The 14,048-nt window shown below is 42.2% G+C and overlaps 1 protein-coding gene across 4 annotated transcripts in view; it reads right to left on the bottom strand.

The window, feature by feature from the left end:
• Positions 1-6,868, bottom strand: part of arhgap12b (Rho GTPase activating protein 12b) — a 78,464-nt gene extending 71,596 nt beyond the window's left edge. For all 4 annotated transcript variants that reach the window (XM_047349811.1, XM_047349814.1, XM_047349813.1 and 1 more), the window contains exon 1: positions 6,726-6,868. The gene's annotated coding sequence lies outside the window, so the exon portion shown is untranslated. The remainder of the gene's footprint in view (positions 1-6,725) is intronic.
• Between the last annotated feature and the right edge of the window lie 7,180 nt (positions 6,869-14,048).

Genomic DNA, 14,048 nt, shown 5'->3' with positions numbered 1-14,048 from the left:
ACTGGTTTGGTCATTTTATAAAGTCACCATCCTGAACTGTAATATTTTATCTGTTACCTGTAGTCTGGGATGTAGCTGCTGGAGCTTTGTCTCCAAACATTACATGGTCTGACCTTCAGATGAAGTTCATGGGATTTTAACTTCAGGAAAGATTGGTACAGTAATTGTTTTCCAGTAATGACTAATATTTCTCATTGCAGAGTGGTGGAATACGTGGTAGGTGGAAGTGTTTTCAAAAAGGTCATTGTTGGTGTCTTTCGACCCTGGCAAATGTTACACGGCTAAATGCACCACAGCAGCAAACAGTCAAAACTCCTGCTTCTACTAAAGTGGTCTCACTTGCTGTTGATGAGCATATTGGACCATTAGCACCTGGATGTTACTAACCTTCTTTATTCCAATGTTAGCTGTAGAGATGTGTTTTTAAAATTTTTTTTACTGTAATGCAATGCATGTGTGTTACTGCTCAACTACGGAACCACTGACTAAAGCAGGAGCTATTGCAGACCTCATATCATTAAGTGTTTACTTTTCATTGTTATGTTGTAACACATGATCATGAAACTCTTTAACCACAGAGCCTCCAGGGTCTTGGTTTCTACTCACCAGCTTATTAATCACCCTTAATACCACAACCACAGACATCTACTGCTGCAGCACACTCACTCTCTGATATGATCGACTGCTTTACATGACTGGTGAGTCAAATAAGGAGCACTGCAGGGTGACTCCTCCTCCAAAATATCACAACCCACCACACTCAGATTGCTCTGGTTACCCGTATGACCACTAACCACAGCAGCCTGGGAACCTGATCCCACTTTGTGGAGCTAAAGGTGATGACAACATGACCTCAAACACTAATTCTGCATCCACTCCTTTACAAAAGGCGTTATTCCCTCAGAGACCACATCCTAAAATAGCATTGGTCTTCTTATTGGTGCCCTGCTCTGCAGTTTGCCGTATTTACTCATCAGTGCAGACAAGACTCAGTTAGAAACCTTTAAGAGCCTCTTGCTATCATACACAAGCAGCATGTGAGTCAGGAACCAGCTGTCCCCCCTCTCCATTCCTTCAGGGCTCATTTTGGTGATGAGGCCCGTCACTGATCCGCCTGTCAGAGAATACCCCTTCGCCTGGTGGCCTAAATACAGGTCCTTCTCAAAATATTAGCATATTGTGATAAAGTTCATTATTTTCCATAATGTCATGATGAAAATTTAACATTCATATATTTTAGATTCCTTGCACACTAACTGAAATATTTCAGGTCTTTTATTGTCTTAATACGGATGATTTTGGCATACAGCTCATGAAAACCCAAACTTCCTATCTCACAAAATTAGCATATTATTAAAAGGGTCTCTAAACGAGCTATGAACCTAATCATCTGAATCAACGAGTTAACTCTAAACACCTGCAAAAGATTCCTGAGGCCTTCAAAACTCCCAGCCTGGTTCATCACCCAAAACCCCAATCATGGGTAAGACTGCCGACCTGACTGCTGTCCAGAAGGCCACTATTGACACCCTCAAGCAAGAGGGTAAGACACAGAAAGACATTTCTGAACGAATAGGCTGTTCCCAGAGTGCTGTATCAAGGCACCTCAGTGGGAAGTCTGTGGGAAGGAAAAAGTGTGGCAGAAAACGCTGCACAACAAGAAGAGGTGACCGGACCCTGAGGACGATTGTGGAGAAGGGCCGATTCCAGACCTTGGAGGACCTGCGGAAGCAGTGGACTGAGTCTGGAGTAGAAACATCCAGAGCCACCGTGCACAGGCGTGTGCAGGAAATGGGCTACAGGTGCCACATTCCCCAGGTCAAGCCACTTTTGAACCAGAAACAGCGGCAGAAGCGCCTGACCTGGGCTACAGAGAAGCAGCACTGGACTGTTGCTCAGTGGTCCAAAGTACCTTTTTCGGATGAAAGCAAATTCTGCATGTCATTCGGAAATCAAGGTGCCAGAGTCTGGAGGAAGACTGGGGAGAAGGAAAAGCCAAAATGCCAGAAGTCCAGTGTCAAGTACCCACAGTCAGTGATGGTCTGGGGTGCCGTGTCAGCTGCTGGTGTTGGTCCACTGTGTTTTATCAAGGGCAGGGTCAATGCAGCTAGCTATCAGGAGATTTTGGAGCACTTCATGCTTCCATCTGCTGAAAAGCTTTATGGAGACCACTGGTAAATGGTTTACTCACCATGGTATCACTGTGCTCAATTGACCTGCCAACTCTCCTGACCTGAACCCCATAGAGAATCTGTGGGATATTGTGAAGAGAACGTTGAGAGACTCAAGACCCAACACTCTGGATGAGCTAAAGGCCGCTATCGAAGCATCCTGGGCCTCCATAAGACCTCAGCAGTGCCACAGGCTGATTGCCTCCATGCCACGCCGCATTGAAGCATTTCTGCAAAAGGATTCCCGACCAAGTATTGAGTGCATAACTGTACATGATTATTTGAAGGTTGACGTTTTTTGTATTAAAAACACTTTTCTTTTATTGGTCGGATAAAATATGCTAATTTTGTGAGATAGGAATTTGGGGTTTTCATGAGCTGTATGCCACAATCATCCATATTAAAACAATAAAAGACCTGAAATATTTCAGTTAGTGTGCAATGAATCTAAAATATATGAATGTTAAATTTTCATCATGACATTATGGAAAATAATGAACTTTATCACAATATGCTAATATTTTGAGAAGGACCTGTAAATACAGAGGCTGCCGAGTGGTGGATCCCCTTGTTTCAGATTCTCTCTCATCCACCCAAAAATAGCGGCTGCCACTGCTGGTGCAGCAGTCAGTAAAAGACAGGTGCTTTTAGTGAGGCGTGAGAACCTGCTGCTGAATCTATAAGAGGAAGGAGAACGCCTGCAAACAGTGCAGCTCCTGGTGACAGCTCCACACCCTGAACAGATTTACAGCGCTGAGAGCCAGCTTACCGCTCAGGGGAGCTGTTCTGACTGAGCAGAAAAAGTTTGTTTTAGATGCTTCCAATAAGCATTTTCAGTAAACCATATTGTAACATTGCAACCACAGACATCAATGTATTTTAATAGCAGGGTTCTCTCCAGCACATTTGCAACTGGTTCTTTGAGGTCTGAGTCACTGATTCCTACTGACTATAACACAAAACTGCTACAGGACAGTTTTAAATCACAGCACATGCGGATAACATTTATCTGATATTTATTCAGCTAAAAAAAGGTGCCACGACTGGCATGTGTGTTTTAGGCTGAAAATGTTGGGAGCTCTTAATTTGATTCATTTAATAAAAAAGGAAAAAAAAGAATTCAGATTTTCTGTGTCAGACCTGCTGACCACCAATCAGAACTGGACCAGGGAAATTAAAGCCTCTGGCCAACTGATTGGTTCATCTCCTGACACGTCATATTTAGCCAATTCTGCCAATGAAATACTAGGCAGCTCAACTCCTACTGTTTTACTAATGAAAATTCCATTGTGGTGATACATAATAATAATAATACAGTTTATACTAGCCTATAATTGTATTTAAATATCATTATAAGTGTTCTCAATAATTTTGGTTGAAGTAACCAAGATCCAGAGTCGATGTGCTGAAGAACCACAGGTTCCAGACCCCTGTATTTAGCTACAAAAGCATCCCCATAGCATAATACTGCCACTACCATGTCTCATAGTGGATTGGCCTGCATTTAGCTCTGTCCATCTCCCCCTTTAACTCCAACCAGCATCCCTGTCCCTGCTGAAGAAAAGGATCCCCACATCATAATACTGCTACCTCTGTGCCTCATGGTGGAGATGTGCATTCAGGCTGATTTGAAGAGTGAGTTTCCCTTTGATCTCTCTTGCCTCTCTTCCATTAAAAATGTCAGATTTGTGACTGTCCTGTTGACAGAAACTAATTCCACATGTACGGCACTAAAACGTTTTTGAAAGCATGATTCAGTTTCCTCCCATCACACAATTACGCACTACTCTGTGTGGGCTTATCACAAAAAACTTCAAAAGAATATGTTGATGTTCCCAGTTGTAATGTGACAAAATGTGGAAAAGGTTGAAAGGCTGTGCTTTTTGCCAACACAGTTCCATCCTGCATTGTATCACATTTTGGTTGCAGCCAAGACATCAACAAACAAATGAACAAGTGGGTGCAAATCTTGTAACAGCAGAGCTCTAACACCACACACACGTTTCAGACCAGCAGCAGAGATGAACTAGTGGAAGACCCTCTCCACTGTGACTTCACTGTGCGAAGGAAATTCAGATAACTCATATTGATGCCACAGATGTTGATCATAAGTCATTACCAGGTGGGATTGGCTGACACCAGATCCACATAGAGGGTTCCAGTCTGTAGTACCATTATAAATAAACCTATTCCACCGACAGAGACAGCTTGATTCTGGTGTTCATGAATGATGTAGGAAATCAAACCCAGAGAAAGCTTTAAGAACCAAACCAAAACTGGCTGAGGTTCAGGCATGACATCTCTCACCTTGGCAGGGGCCCACAATCCCACTACGGCGAGTCACTACCGTTTCACCACACAAAATCCTTCAAACAAAAAAAACTGACAGCTCAGTTTCTCTTTCCAGCTGCTCTGCAGTCTGAGCGCTCTGCCAGATGTCCCAAGTGAGTAAACTTTGAAGAGAAATGGATCCCTGGAGGTGTGTGGTGTCACAGAACAGTGAAGTCACCCAGCATCATGTCGGCCAACTTGTTGCTCAGAGGGGATTTGAAAGCCTGTTGTGCAAATTGCTGTCTATTCAGATAAAACATCCAGGACCCCTTCTCTGCTGTTATTTCATTGTGGTTCTAAAAGCTGTGGGCTCTACATCATACATTTCATTCTAGAAATTCTCAATCAGCTATCAGGATAAAAATGGGCTGAAAAATCTGACCTGATCTGGAGGAGAAAAGCTGGAAAGTGAAAAATAAATAATATCAAAGTAGAGATAACCAGCTTAGGTCAACATCTGCAGACCACCTATCCCAGCAGCTTTGCAAAACCAACATATTCAGACATAGTGGTAGTGAATGGAAGCAGCTGAAAGTCCCACATTTCTACACATTATTAGTCTGTGTTTTTTCATGAAGGTTTACCTCTACTACAGTAATGTAGAAGTCAAAATGCCACCCCAAAGACAGTCTACAACAACACTCAAACTCTGAGTCTGACTGCAGTACTCAGGGGCCAGTATGAAATTCTCACAGCATGAGAACCTTGCATAAAAGTTTTAGTGAATCAAAGAAATTACACAGGAATTTACAAACAACCAAAGATGCACAGCATGATCTAAACACATAGCTTCCACAATATTATCTATAACATCAACTTGCTGTTATTCCAGTTTTGATTCATGGATAGCTGCACCTTTACTAAGTAAACGATAAGTGTAGTAGCCTCCTGGCGACCAGCAGAAAGGCAGTGCTAGGTAACAGGTGGGGGAGGGGCAGGACTGGGTGACTGTATGCTCCAAGCTTTTCGAGAAAACTCCGCTCACTCTGCCACTTTCTCTGGCATCTCATTAAAGAACATTAAACCGCAGGAACACCATGCCAGACATTTTTAGCAGTTTGGAAACTGAAACTTTAAAACCCTGGTAAACCTTGATCATTGTAACCAACAACATGGAAAGTATGGAATGGATTTCCTTTTGCTGGATCGTTTTAAGGTCTCAATGAATATCATAGTCAAAGAACTGACATATTAACATTAATATCAGTGGCAGTGAATGGAAGCAGCTGAAAGTCTCATTTTTCTACAACAAATTAATCTGCCATTTGCTTATAAAAGATTATAAAAGAGCACATAGCAAAATGTTACTCAAAGAACACTGTCCTGCCACTGTTTAACTGTAACTGTGTACTCTATCCACAGTTAGTGTTCTCACAACATGCCATTTGACTCTTCAAACTGCTTCAAACAGTTTTAAGTTAAAAATACAGTTGAAGCATCTAAATAAAAGCCTTATTGGTAAGTTGGAGTAAAGACTTTATAAAATACCACATTAGAGATAATGGGCTTTTTGTCAACACACATCTGCAGAGCTGCTACCTCAGCAGCAAAACACACAGAGACTGACTGCCTTTGTCCCTGTGCCTCATTCAAAACAGATGTGACCCAGCATCCACTCAACATGTGCTGCAGCCTCTGTGGGTTATTAAGACGCTTGCAGAACTGTTAAAACCCTGTAAACAAGCACCCCGGGTTTATAATTCTGGTTTGTTTTTCAGGGGGTTGCTAACAGGGATGGGTGAGAGTTGCCCAGGGGCGTTTAGATGGGGGGCAGGGTCCATTCCTTCCCTGCCACAAACCCAACACAAAGGAGTTTAATCCTTGTGCGTTGACAACAAAGGGCTTCCACTCGCCATCACCAGAGATTCCCAGGAGCGAGGGCAGAGACCCCCAGTCCCCCACCCGCGACCTGGTAGCCCAACAGTGGGAGGAAATGAGCCCAACAATTAGGGAGGTGTGTGCCAAACAGAGGGATGCTATGACCTGGTATGTCCAGCACCTGGCACAACCACTAGGAAAGTGATGTTACCGAACACCATTTGGTTATTTCTCCCTCTCGTGAACGCTACCGTGGATATTTCCACAGGGTTAGTCAGCGGACGAAAGCAGTGCATGTTCGGAGCCTCCGCTTTGCAACAGCGTGCACAGCAACAAAGTAACTCCGTTAGAAGCCAATAGCCTCTCACCGGGCCATAACGTCACGTAAAACCGAACCGCACTCACCCGAAACAGCTCCTGTGGTATCGGCCTCTGTGTCCACCTGCTGAAGGAAAGCAGAGCGGGCTTTCCCGAACCCTGTTATAACGTGTGTTACCCCGACGGAGCCCACAGCAGACCTCCAGTCAGCCGCTCGGCTCGCGATCCCCCGCCCCTCTGCTGGCTGTCAAGTTCAGGGTGACAAGAGGGGCGACATCCGGTCAGCGCCGTCAGAATAAAAGCTTCGAAACGATACGAAAATTATTGTTTTATTGTATTTTTGTTCAGTGGGTTACCATTTATTAATAGAGTTACTGTGTAATTCGAATTCTATTTTGTCTATTGTTGACTAGCTAAATATGAAATAAAGTATCTATGATCAGTGGGGTCGATATGGCTCTCTGGCGAAGATGGGCTAATGATGCTGAAGAGGCATCTGATTTGTTAAATTCAATTACACTGTGTTTTAAAAAAAAAAAGAATCTGATCATTTCTAGTTTAAAAATCTTAAATATTTGCACGGGTCAGACATTGAATAATTCTACACTGATCAGAGATTCTCAAAAACTCAGTTTGAGATTTATGAAATTGTACTATTAGTAAAAACAGTAAAACACAGACTGGTCAAATGTAGACTGAATTATTCTGCACAGATTACAGATGCTTGAAAAAAACCTTTGTGGTTTGTGAAACCTCTGATCTGTAAAAAAAAAAAAAATTTGTGTTATAAGTTTTCTTTGAAATGTTAATGAAATGTCTCTATATATATTTATGTATCAAACTTTCCATAAGTATTGCTGTCTATCCATTCCTCCACCTATCCACTCATTTAGATGAAATAAAATCCCGTCAGTCACTGTCACTTATTCTTAAAATTTTCATAATACAAATGTTTTATTTGCAAAATGGCCTTCTTTGAAGTGTGTGTGTGTGTGTGTGTGTGTAAGATGACTGAATAAGGGCCTCAAGCAAAATGCTGTTTAAGTATGATGTAGAGCTTAATAGGCTCTATTAGCCAAACATATACAGGTCCTTCCCAAAATATTAGCATATTGTGATAAAGTTCATTATTTTCCATAATGTAATGATGAAAATTTAACATTCATATATTTTAGATTCATTGCACACTAACTGAAATATTTCAGGTCTTTTATTGTCTTAATACGGATGATTTTGGCATACAGCTCATGAAAACCCAAAATTCCTATCTCACAAAATTAGCATATTTCATCCGACCAATAAAAGAAAAGTGTTTTTAATACAAAAAACGTCAACCTTCAAATAATCATGTACAGTTATGCACTCAATACTTGGTCGGGAATCCTTTTGCAGAAATGACTGCTTCAATGCGGCGTGGCATGGAGGCAATTAGCCTGTGGCACTGCTGAGGTCTTATGGAGGCCCAGGATGCTTCGATAGCGGCCTTTCGCTCATCCAGAGTGTTGGGTCTTGAGTCTCTCAACGTTCTCTTCACAATATCCCACAGATTCTCTATGGGGTTCAGGTCAGGAGAGTTGGCAGGCCAATTGAGCACAGTGATACCATGGTCAGTAAACCATTTACCAGTGGTTTTGGCACTGTGAGCAGGAGCCAGGTCGTGCTGAAAAATGAAATCTTCATCTCCATAAAGCTTTTCAGCAGATGGAAGCATGAAGTGCTCCAAAATCTCCTGATAGCTAGCTGCATTGACCCTGCCCTTGATAAAACACAGTGGACCAACACCAGCAGCTGACACGGCACCCCAGACCATCACTGACTGTGGGTACTTGACACTGGACTTCTGGCATTTTGGCATTTCCTTCTCCCCAGTCTTCCTCCAGACTCTGGCACCTTGATTTCTGAATGACATGCAGAATTTGCTTTCATCCGAAAAAGGTACTTTGGACCACTGAGCAACAGTCCAGTGCTGCTTCTCTGTAGCCCAGGTCAGGCGCTTCCGCCGCTGTTTCTGGTTCAAAAGTGGCTTGACCTGGGGAATGTGGCACCTGTAGCCCATTTCCTGCACACGCCTGTGCACGGTGGCTCTGGATGTTTCTACTCCAGACTCAGTCCACTGCTTCCGCAGGTCCCCCAAGGTCTGGAATCGGCCCTTCTCCACAATCTTCCTCAGGATCCGGTCACCTCTTCTCGTTGTGCAGCGTTTTCTGACACACTTTTTCCTTCCCACAGACTTCCCACTGAGGTGCCTTGATACAGCACTCTGGGAACAGCCTATTCGTTCAGAAATGTCTTTCTGTGTCTTACCCTCTTGCTTGAGGGTGTCAATAGTGGCCTTCTGGACAGCAGTCAGGTCGGCAGTCTTACCCATGATTGGGGTTTTGAGTGATGAACCAGGCTGGGAGTTTTAAAGGCCTCAGGAATCTTTTGCAGGTGTTTAGAGTTAACTCGTTGATTCAGATGATTAGGTTCATAGCTCGTTTAGAGACCCTTTTAATGATATGCTAATTTTGTGAGATAGGAAGTTTGGGTTTTCATGAGCTGTATGCCAAAATCATCCGTATTAAGACAATAAAAGACCTGAAATATTTCAGTTAGTGTGCAATGAATCTAAAATATATGAATGTTAAATTTTCATCATGACATTATGGAAAATAATGAACTTTATCACAATATGCTAATATTTTGAGAAGGACCTGTAAGTGGTTGATGCACATTGCTCCTTGCTTTGAACAGACACTACTCTAGAGAGAAGAGCACTAGAGAACATTTCAGATTCCTCCCTATAGAAAATGAAGTAGACAACTGTGAACTGAGATAGGTCTATAACCAGGGGTGAAAGTGAGCCGGTACGGTCCGGTACTGCGTACCACTAAAAGATTCTGCGCCGGTACGCAGTACCGGGAAGAGGGAAGAAGCCGTCATCCAGAACCAGTTACGGCTGCAAAAATTCACAAAGAAGATCAGATCCGCTACCAATAGGCTGTCTAAAACATAAATATAGCTTTTTTCCCCTCATTCCAAATAGTTTCTGAACTGTTCTGCTATGCTGGAGCCTCAATGCTCTTGCTTTGCTTCTCTCCCCTCGGAGCTCGAGGCATTTGTGAACGGCCAGCCTTTAAAACGAGCACCGCTACGTTTAATGTCTGTCTGGTCGCTGCTAAATACCCCAGTTAAAAGCAAAGGGAGAGAAACTAGTTGTGTTTCATGTTATTTTCCTGAATTACAACAACACTGTACAGCTCGAAAACACCGCTTATGACCAGAGATTTCACATACGCTACACGAGAGCGCATGCGCGCTTTCCTCCAAAACAGAGCGGTTGCCAAGGAGATCGGTGCGTTCGATTTAACGGACTGGGAGATTTTACACAAACAGAAAACCGCCGCTTGCATTAGGACAGGACGAACAAAAAATCACCATCTACAGATTTAAATAAAAAATAAAACAACCGAAATGTCAAATTTTTTATTTAAATGAAATCAAAACTTGACCACAATGCAGAGAACAATAACTTCTTTGTTCAAAAGAAAAGACGGAAACTGAAGATGAAAAGTTATGCATCAGAAAATGGTTTATCATTGTTTGATGCATGGCAGTTCTTGGAATGTGGAATATGTGGAATAATATACTGAACAAAAAAGTGTGAAACAACTGAAAATATGTCTTATATTATAGGTTCTTCAAAGTAGCCACCTTTTGCTTTGATTACTGCTCCGCACACTCTTGGCATTCTGTTGATGAGCTTCAAGAGGTAGTCACCTGAAATGGTTTCCACTTCACAGGTGTGCCCTGTCAGGTTTAATAAGTGGGATTTCAAGCCTTATAAATGGGGTTTGGACCATCAGTTGTGTTGTGCAGCAAGTGGATAGAGTACACAGCTGATAGTCCTACTAAATAGACTCTTAGAATTTGTATTATGGCAAAAAAAAAGCAGCTAAGTAAAGAAAAACAAGTGGCCATCATTACTTTAAGAAACGAAGGTCAGTCAGTCCGAACAATTGGGAAAACTTTGAAAGTGTCCCCAAGTGCAGTCGCAAAAACCATCAAGCGCTACAAAGAAACTGGCTCACATGAGGACCGCCTCATGAAAGGAAGACCAAGAGTCACCTCTGCTGCAGACGATAAGTTCATCTGAGTTACCAGCCTCAGAAATTGCAGGTTAACAGCAGCTCAGATTAGAGAACAGGTCAATGCCACACAGAGTTCTAGCAGCAGACACATCTCTAGAACAACTGTTAAGAGGAGACTGTGTGAATCAGGCCTTCATGGTAAAATAGCTGCTAGGAAACCACTGCTGAGGACAGGCAACAAGCAGAAGAGACTTGTTTGGGCTAAAGAACACAAGGAATGGACATTAGACCAGTGGAAATCTGTGCTTTGGTCTGATGAGTCCAAGTTTGAGATCTTTGGTTCCAACCACCGTGTCTTTGTGCGGCGCAGAAGAGGTGAACGGATGGACTCCACATGCCTGATTCCCACCGTGAAGCATGGAGTAGGAGGTGTGATGATGTGGGGGTGCTTTGCTGGTGACACTGTTGGGGAAAATTGAAGGCATATTGAACCAGCATGGCTACCACAGCATCTTGCAGCGGCATGCTATTCCATCTGGTTTGCGTTTAGTTGGACCATCATTTATTTTTCAACAGGACAATGACCCCAAACACACCTCCAGGCTGTATAAGGGCTATTTGACCAAGAAGGAGAGTGATGGGTTGCTGCGCCAGATGACCTGGCCTCCACAGTCACCTTACCTGAACCCAATCGAGATGGTTTGGGGTGAGCTGGACCGCAGAGTGAAGGCAAAAGGGCCAACAAGTGCTAAGCATCTCTGGGAACTCCTTCAAGACTGTTGGAAAACCATTTCAGGTGTCTACCTCTTGAAGCTCATCAACAGAATGCCAAGAGTGTGCGGAGCAGCAACTCTGAAGAACCTAGAATATAAGACATATTTTCAGTTGTTTCACACTTTTTTGTTCAGTATATAATTCCACATGATCTCGAGGGGGCCACAGATGAGAGTAACAATTAACACACACACATTTTGTGTATATATATATATATATATATATATATATATAAATATATATATATATTACCCCCAGTGCTTCCCCAGCCCCCCCTCTAGCTCCGCCCCTAAGTACCGGCAAGAATTTAAAACTACTTTCACCCCTGTCTATAACTACCTGCTGTTTTCCTAATACTTCTGAAGTTGTAATTAGGAGGTGGGAATAATATCAAGCCCAACTTAATCATGTTCTAGTCGTAAATCAGTAAGCCTATACAACCTATTTGCTATTAGTAATACAAGCCAATAGCAATGTATGTCTCTGCTTCTTATGTATTTGAGAATTGCCAGAAGTGAAAATAAATAGTTTATTGCTGCAGTTATCGCCATGTTTTAAATGCACGGCAGCCATGTTGGATTTTGAGATTGGGGTTGGTGAGAAACATACGTATTTACATCTGGAATTCTTCAGCAGCATTCTTGTATATTTTTCCAACTTTTAATATGGACCTTTTTGCTTCAAATTTGTAATGCAAATAGTTTATTGTTTTTCCTAATATCTTCTTTAGGAGAAACCCCAACAACTGGTAAAAGCCCATCTTGTCATATGCTGGACTTTATCATATTCTTCTTGTCTGTGTTTAGTTCCTGTTCTGCCATTCACTCTCTTTGATTCCTTCTGTCTGTCCTGGTTTGTTTTTGGATGTTAGAGATTTCACGATCTGCAGTTCACATTTTCTTCTCTAAACATAACAAATAATTCCATGATTATTCATTTGCTAGGAAGTCCTCCTTCCAGAGAATTAACCGTTAACCAAAGGTAGACAGCATCAGCTTGGCTTCCCACAATATCAAGGGCCTCTTAACATCCAGAAAGCTATTCATACTATTCACAGTCAACATTTCAAATGTCGTTTTCCATATGACAACTTACCCCAATTTTCTCAGGTTCAGAAATTCACAAGTACATTCTTCCATTTGTATGGAAATTGTGGACATATGCAACAGAATCTGTCATAGGAAACGCTCCAGTTTAAGATATCTACACTCCCCTTGTTTATATGTTCAGGCATGCAAAATGAAAAGCTATTCTAGATATCTCTAAGTTATTTGGAATTTCCAAAAACATTCTGCATTAAGGTTAAAGTTGTGGTATTGTTTTTAAAAATTTGGGTATTGGTTATCTACACACACACAAAAAAAAAGAAAAAAAACTCACAAAATGTTTAGACCCTTGGAAGCAGCCATGGTATTCTAATTGAAGTTCGGGACTGGACCCGCCTCGTAAAATCTGAATAAGCAACATTGAAGCTTGCGGTCTTAATGTAAAACAATGTGTAATTGTGTAGGGGGTGTAAATGTTTTTCTTTTTTTTACATTATCCATCATAAAAAAAACACACAATCGTCGGTTATTGTTAATGTGAAAGCGTCACCTCCAAATATGTTTCCTGCTGGTCTGCCGCTGCTTTTACTTTGAAGCACCTGCCGGTTATAGCTCTAGCACTGCTCGGCAACTTGATGCATCTGTGGTCTTCACCCTGCAGACTCCGGGCTGTCTCTCCCACCCCGCCCGTCTTCAGCGCTGATGGAGCGCATCCGTAGCCCCGTGCACCCCCTCCCGGTTCGACACCTACAGCTTTCCAGCCTGAGAGCACCGCTGAAACCACAGGACTTTCTCTGCATGATATGGAATATTTACAATTTCAACTTATCTAGTCGAGTCTTTTAAGGTTGATGGCACATGGCATTTATTTTCACATTCTTCAGGCCCCCACCCCGCGGTGCTGTCTTCTCTCTGGCAAACACAGCGGCTTGTTTCACCATCTGAGCAGGATCATGAATGATTTAAAGCTTGGATGATCCAAGAGCACAGCAGGTCTTCACTCAGACTACAGACGCAATGACACCAGCCTCAGGACAAAGAACAAGTGGACAGTATTTCAGGATAATGTAGGAGTGTCTGTATGAAAAGCACCATATGTCTCACAGGGTCTAAGCACAGCCTGTTGGTGTGAGCAGGAAGTGACAGACATAAACAGAAATGGGACTTCACTAAGACTTAGCCGCTTTCCAGGATGGAAATATGGATGCCATAGAATGCAATATCATCATTTAATTATGCACTTTTTTCCCTGGGATATCACAACCAGAATCAGGTTGTTTCAAATACAATAAAATAGAGTAAACAGTAATACATTTCACTCTAAAGATATGCTTTAAGGAAATAAATCCACCAATATGAGTTTTTTACATTTCAGTTTTTTTATGTTTAGAAAAGAAAAAAACAACAAAAACTGGGAAATGAAGGATTCTTTTGATCCATTGTGTCGTTCAGGTCCTGTTAGGTGCACAAAAAAATCGGAATCTTTGTCAGATGTGGTCACAGACGTAGTGTTTAGTACT

This window comes from Girardinichthys multiradiatus, chromosome 21 (genome assembly GCF_021462225.1).
Source record: "Girardinichthys multiradiatus isolate DD_20200921_A chromosome 21, DD_fGirMul_XY1, whole genome shotgun sequence".
In the NCBI taxonomy this organism is placed as follows: Eukaryota; Metazoa; Chordata; class Actinopteri; order Cyprinodontiformes; family Goodeidae; genus Girardinichthys; species Girardinichthys multiradiatus.
Note: the sequence above shows the minus strand (reverse complement) of the source record. Positions and strands in the feature narration are given on the sequence as shown.